Source organism: Micropterus dolomieu, linkage group LG18, assembly GCF_021292245.1.
Source record: "Micropterus dolomieu isolate WLL.071019.BEF.003 ecotype Adirondacks linkage group LG18, ASM2129224v1, whole genome shotgun sequence".
NCBI lineage: Eukaryota > Metazoa > Chordata > Actinopteri > Centrarchiformes > Centrarchidae > Micropterus > Micropterus dolomieu.
Window position 1 is genome coordinate 35,997,143 of NC_060167.1, and position 6,942 is coordinate 36,004,084.

At 41.9% G+C, this 6,942-nt stretch overlaps 1 pseudogene; it reads left to right on the forward strand.

Moving 5' to 3' along the window:
• Window positions 1–6,942, forward strand: part of LOC123987107 — a 185,103-nt pseudogene that overhangs the window by 130,981 nt on the left and 47,180 nt on the right.

Consider the following 6,942-nt stretch of genomic DNA (forward strand, 5'->3'; position numbering starts at 1 on the left):
AAGGAGAAGAAAATATTTGGATAACAGCACATAGCTGACTCTGGTGAAATGTCTTGCTTGGCAACAAGTGTCTTTAAAGTGTCTATTTATCTGGCAGGCGGAAATGAAGAGATGAGAGTTCAGGCATCAAGGCCGTCAATTCAGATTGTCAAGTAGTTAAATATATATATAGACACTTACGAGTTAAAAGGAGGTAATTCTGTTGATATTTGAATTCAATAGCCAAACAAATACACCCCACCATACAGAGGGTAGTGATGCCATGAGCCGTAAACTAGACACTGGTGGTGTTGGTGGTGAAGGGGTGAAGAGCAATGCATGTGATGAGAACTGGAGGGGAATATGGAAGAGGAGGGCTGCTTTGATCTGACACTGAAATGACAGCTGACAGCAGCAGGGAAAGGAACATCTGAAAGATGATGATAGGATTGGCTCCGAGAGGTGATGGCAAAACCTGATTGGTTTAACTGAAGGAGTGAACGCCCTCAGTCAGCTAATTGGGTTGGAAGCTGGAACAGACAAAGAGGCAGTAAATAAATGAGTAGCATGAAGATAGTCTTCCTGATTTAACTTTCACTAAGCTTTATTTATACTTAAATAGATTAATTATACTTAATATTTCACCAGGAACCAACAACTCCTCCAACCTAAATGACAAATTAGGTTGTTAGCATGCCTCCCAAAACGACACATGTGCATTTCAAGTTCCAGTTCAGCGACCGGACCTTAACTACGTTATATAAGTCACATGACATTAAACACGTGGTCAATGTTGTGAAACAGTTACAGTTTGGTTAGATTTAGATTTTTGTTTAGGTTTAGGAAAACGTTGTGTTCAGGTTAAAATAAGTACAGTACATTACATAAGTCATGTTACATATATCACGTGACTTCAAACATGCGACGGAAGTCAGTAAAGCTATTTAACTTTAAACTCTAAATAACTCACCATTTTCTTGGTTTGATGTGATTTGAACCCTGTTCTCCTGTGTGAAAGTCCTGAGGGTTTGACCTATCCATCCATCCACCTCCTCAACGGCACTAGAGGTTGCTGCCATAATAAATGTATGTACGGGTGGTAATAACATGCTGAACAGGTAGAGGACAGGCTGCAAGGAACCTACACAGTGAAAATGTATGGTCTGAGAGAGCAGCATGTGTGGTGAAGCCTGCATTGTTATTAAACTTTGTTAATATGAGATGTTATTTGCTTTGCATGACAGTGAGACTTAAAGAGGTGGTATTCTGCTTTTTGGCTTTTCCCCTCTCCTTTATTGAGTTATATCTCTTTTTTGTGCATGTAACAGGTTTGCAAAGTGAAAAAGCCCAAAGGGAGTTCCCATCTCCCACAGAAAACTCTGCTCTGAACTGCTTGAAAACAGCTCCTTTGTAGTCTGGCCGTTTCCCTTCCTTCACTGTGACGATGAAAACGCGTCATGAAGCTTGCCAAGCGGCTAGCGGGGTCAGGCACGTCCTCAAACCAAGCTAGTCTGAGCGGAGGCCCTTTCATTTTAGTTAAGCCCCTTTTCCACTGCACAGTACCAGCTCGACTTGGCTCGACTCGCCTTTGTTTGGGTTTCCATTGTAGAAATGTTGGACCTGTACCTGCTTCCAGGTACTTGTTTACATGTAGCATGACTACTATGTTTTTAATAAATTTATGAGAATTAATACCAAATTATGAATTTTAATATTCAGAAAACATTAATTCATAAATCTCTCGAGGGGCACCACCCGATATTCTGTTCGTCCAGGGTCTCGGGACTCCTTGAGTACGGCTAATAATTAGACAATTATTCACTAGTGATCAGTTAGTTACAATCGCTCAATTATCTTAAATCAGTCAGTCAGTCTCATATCAAAGGGATAAATTCTGTTGGCAGGGACTTGGAGATAGGCAATACACACAATTCCTTGATTACAGTGAAGTTTATTAACTAACTAAGGTGATATAAAAATGCGGTTAAATACATCAAAGAAATAAACAATGGCTAAACAATGAGAAGGGGTTCTATTGTGGGGAGAATTTGACTCATACGGGCAGCTAATGAATGCAAGCTATGAGTTTTAAGAGTTAAAGATAATTTATTAACAACTATGGGACTTACTCGTGTCGCTCTCCCAGCTGGGTTTCTTACTGCGTGTCGCTTCTCCCAGCTGGGTGCTCACACTGGCTGAGATCTTCGTTGCGCCGGGCCTAAGATCTTAGGGCGCTGCCGGGAGAGGGGAATGCTGGGCGCGTGCCGAAGCGCAGTTTGAGAGTCAGGAACAAGCAAAGGACAAGAGTGAGCGAACAAGCGCATGTGTCGCTGTTTTTGTCTGTTGGGGCGTGGTTCCCAGAGGGCAGTCCTTTGTTCACAGCACTTACGGAAAGCGACCTTTCACCTTTTCCTTTGGAGTCGCTTCAGCTGTCTGTTGAGTTGATATCCCAAACCCCCTCCTCCTTCTCTCCGGGAGAGAAAAGGATTTGGAGTAGTCTAAACTTATTTGATATAAAATACACAAATCCACACTGTTGGTACACTAAATTCGTATCACCTCTGTCGAGGTTCCAAGCGAGCTGAGGGATACTAAAACGTAACGTGAAAACAGACAGACTGCTGATTGGTCAGAGAGAATATTCACTATTCACTGCATCATCATTGCTGCACCAGACAGAGGCCAGCAACAGAAAGTTTTATATGTTACAGTTTCCGTATGGAATTTCATCACTGAATCCACTTCTGAGAAGTTTTGAGGTGAGAAATCAGCTGTGTAGATTTCCAATATTGACAGTTTTAGAGAAGTGATGGCGGAACAAAAACGTGCTTGAATATTTTCGGAGTTGAGGAGCTCAGCAAGTGGCTGCGGGGGAAGCCTGCTGTGACCCGCGGGAGGAGCGTGTGAGGCCGGCCAGCCGCCCGCTCACAGAGCCCTCTGCTCCCGCCGTCACACAGACCGCTGCAGTAACAACGGCAGAGGAAAACACAGCTGGAAGGTTTTCATACCGCTTATCTGTCTTTACATTCTGAGGAATGTTCAAACGTTTTAACTTAAAAAAGAGAAAGCTGTGTGGATCGCACTGAACATTACGTCGCGGCAGTTGTGTGTGGCGTCACTATGACGACAAACTACGTACTATCTGGGTACTGTCTGCAATGGAAAACGAAGCAGGGCCGAGTAGAGTCGAGTCCATCGATTTGCGCTATGGTAGCATTTTTCAGCAAGGCAGCATAGATCATCAGAACAGGTTAAAAACAGGTTACAGGTTTATTGTTGATTATGCAACGTCACAGTTTTATTTAGTTAATGTTACACTGGGTTTAAGAGTCTTGGGAGTGTGTTGACTTACAGTATTAAATAAACCATCAATAATTGCATTGCACATTACATGGTTGTGCTCTGTAAATGAAAAACAGGTTACATTTACAGAATTCCTTATAGCTATGCAGTTTTATAAGCAACCTGGATTGAACGCAGCAGATGATACAGCATTCGTAATAAACACGAGAGACTTGAGACTTGACTTGGACTCTAGCTCAAAGACTTGTGAGCATTTCTGGTATGTACACCTGCTCTATATGTGTCTCTCACCCAGTGAAACCTCATCCGAGATTTATATTATCACCAATCACATGTCACCCTGGCAACAATTCATCTACAGTGAAGCCAGGGTCACTGATGTGGCACATAACCATCACACTGACCACAGACGACATCTCTCTCTGTTGAGTGGATATGATCGAGACTGACCTACATGGGAAAAACTGCTGGAGACCATCCCTGTAGCCTAATGATAGGCTTAGAGAAGGGCACTGTAAAATGCTAATGTATTTCTCTTATCTGCTGTGGCAGCTGTGGAATTCTTTGTATGAACTGCAGCTATAGTCCAAAATGTAAGTAAGTCTTTAATGTTGAATTATCCAAAAATATATCCCAAGACTCTCATTTGATTCCTGGGGTGAAAATATTTTCGATCCTCTAATTTAGCCAAATGATAAACTAACAAGAATATCCGACATTCTCACACAGTCGTGTGTGTCAGGGAGCACAGCAGAGGGCTGGGATGCACCAGTGTTGAGGGTGGATGAGGTGTGTCATTGTTGTATATTGGTGCTCTTCAACATTAATAGTTGTATGTAATGCTGCTGTCCTGGCTTGTTCTCACTTTAAAACAAACTTTCTGAAATCTCACTGGGACTAACCTGGTCAAAATAAAGGAGGGGGAAAAAGATAAATCTCTCTCATGATGTATTAGATTAGCATATTATCAACAATAGAGATAAATCAAGAATATATTAGAGGAAGGTTCAACTCAAATGTGACCTTTGGTAATGTTGGGGATCAATGTAGGGGCAAATTTGTTTATTAGTTTAATATCAAAGATATTCTATAAATATTAATACAGTTACTAATATAACAAATAATGAATTAGCATTAATAAATGTGGGTCACCACCCTGGAATCAGGGAACAATACCCAGACCTCAAAACAGTCTCAAATGGGTGTTTACCAATAAATTATCAATAATGAAGAATTTTTTCTTAATAATAGGTGAACAGTGAAGGGTGAATCCATACCCTGGCTAACTGTAACAATACCACACACAATAAGCACAAACTACAACTTCTTAAAAGTATAGGATTTATTCACTTCAGCATGGATTAACAATCACAATTTCAGTAATTAAACTCCTATTATCTACTCTAAGCAATGAGCAAACGCTTAGAGAGTGTGTGTGTAGGGGTGTAATTGGGTGTTGTGTTGACCACGTAGATGGCTCGCTGGCCACTGGTTCAAAATGGCGGCTCAAATCTGCAAGAATCAAGACAGGGTTTGGGACCTCAAAATGGGGGAGGCTCTCTTCCTGCTCTCACCCAAAATGGCACTGAGCACAACTGGAGCTAGGCTATCTGTGGGTCGCAGGTCAGGCTAGTTTCAGATGTCTCGTGGTGTGTAAGTGCATCCGTGTCCATGTGTTAGTATTTAACAGCCTAGTTATTACGTTTGACTACAATCCAACTACAGTTGGACAGTTTGTAGCTGTTGTCTTCACGAGTGATAATAGCACCTAAGAACACCACAAGCAAGAGTTCCAGTTTGTGTTGTAACACTATAACTACACCTTATCTTACAAGACTTAGGCCTGTTGGCAGCCTTTAGACTTCGATAAAGGGTATTTACTAGTCCCACTCACAGGAACACTAACACTAACAGGAAACACCAGGCCAGAGGAGTGGCACGTGTACAACTTTGAACAACGTGCTTGTGCATGTAGAAAACACACAGCAATATAGTGCGTACAATCCATAATTGCAAGAAAACTTAGTCCATAGTAACACAAATATGACTATGTCTCTGCCCAGACACTTTAACAAGCCTCTTACTTGTCTGCTCTTGGTGGGTCCTTTCTCAATTTAAGCACGGGAGATCTGTCTTCTGCAGGCAGGGAGTTTTGTTGTGTAGTGAACAACGATTTCTTCTTAGGCTCCAGGAAACGTGTGTGAATTGCACAAAATTTAAAAAGAAAGACAAAGAAAACAGACCTTCCTCGTCCGGCTAGTTAGTTCTGGATTCAGGACTCAGACAATCAATGTTGAAGAAAGGTTCATTTTCTCCCTCGTGCAACTTTAGAATGGCTTAAATGACCTCCTTTGTGTAGCTAATACTAGCGACAGATGGCAGCGAGAGTGATGTTGCGCTCCATTTGACATGGGAAGTCGGAATTTCCAGTCAGTTTCAAAGGGAATGCCCCCTTAAGTTGGATTGCTGACTTAGAAAGTTGGGAGAACTGCTCTACCCAGACTTCGTGTTCCAAGATGGCTGCTCCGAGTATCAACAGTTAGTGAAAGCTGTAGTTTAAACTGTTGATTAGTACTTCTGTGTACTCTCTCTGTTCAATTTTCGTACACAAAGTGCTGTCCAGCTGCTGTCTGTGGACGTGTTGCTACTGTGTTTAGTGTGAGTAAATACCGTAAAATGCGTTTTTTTATCAACCGGCGTAGTAATAGCTAACGTGGCTATTTGTAAACAACGGCTGGCGAGCGAGCCCTGAAGTCAGAGACCCAGGTTCGATTCCCACTGTGACACATCCACAGTGTGTCCCTGAGCAAGACACTTAACCCGTAGTTGCTCCAGAGGCGTGCGACCTCTGACATATACAGTATAGCAATTGTAAGTTGATTTGGATTACAGCTAAATGAGTAAATATAAATGTGAATTAACAGTCAGAGATTTCGGTGTTTGTTTCATTTGTATGAAGATGGTTCTTTGTGTGGAGGCCTCATGTAGGCTTTTTCAACTCCTTGTAGGCCTCATGCCCTTTGTTCTCTCACAGCCTGGTCCAGACAGTAACATGAATATTTCAGTTTAGAAAAAGTGTCATAAAAAAATGTAGAAAAAGAAAACGTCTCGGGTTACATATGTAACCCTTGTTCCCCGAGAAGGGGAAAGAGACACTGCGTCGGTGACGACACTATGGGAACGCCCCTGGGCGTGGCAGGGCTGAACTATGAATGAAACTACTCCAATCCTATTGGTGTTACTAGAACGGTAGTGTGTGACGGCGTAACCGGAGGGGGTATATACAGTGGGTACGGAAAGTATTCAGACCCCTTTAAATTTTTCACTCTTTGTTTCATTGCAGCCATTTTCCAAAAATCAAAAAAGTTCATTTTATTTCTCAGTAATGTACACTCAGCACCCCATCTTGACAGAAAAAAACAGAAATGTAGAAATTTTTGCAAATTTATTAAAAAAGAAAAACTGAAATATCACATGGTCATAAGTATTCAGACCCTTTGCTCAGTATTTAGTAGAAGCACCCTTTTGATCTAATACAGCCATGAGTCGTTTTGGGAAAGATGCAACAAGTTTTTCACATCTGGATTTGGGTATCCTCTGCCATTCCTCCTTGCAGATCCTCTCCAGTTCTGTCAGGTTGGATGGTAAACGTTGGTGGAC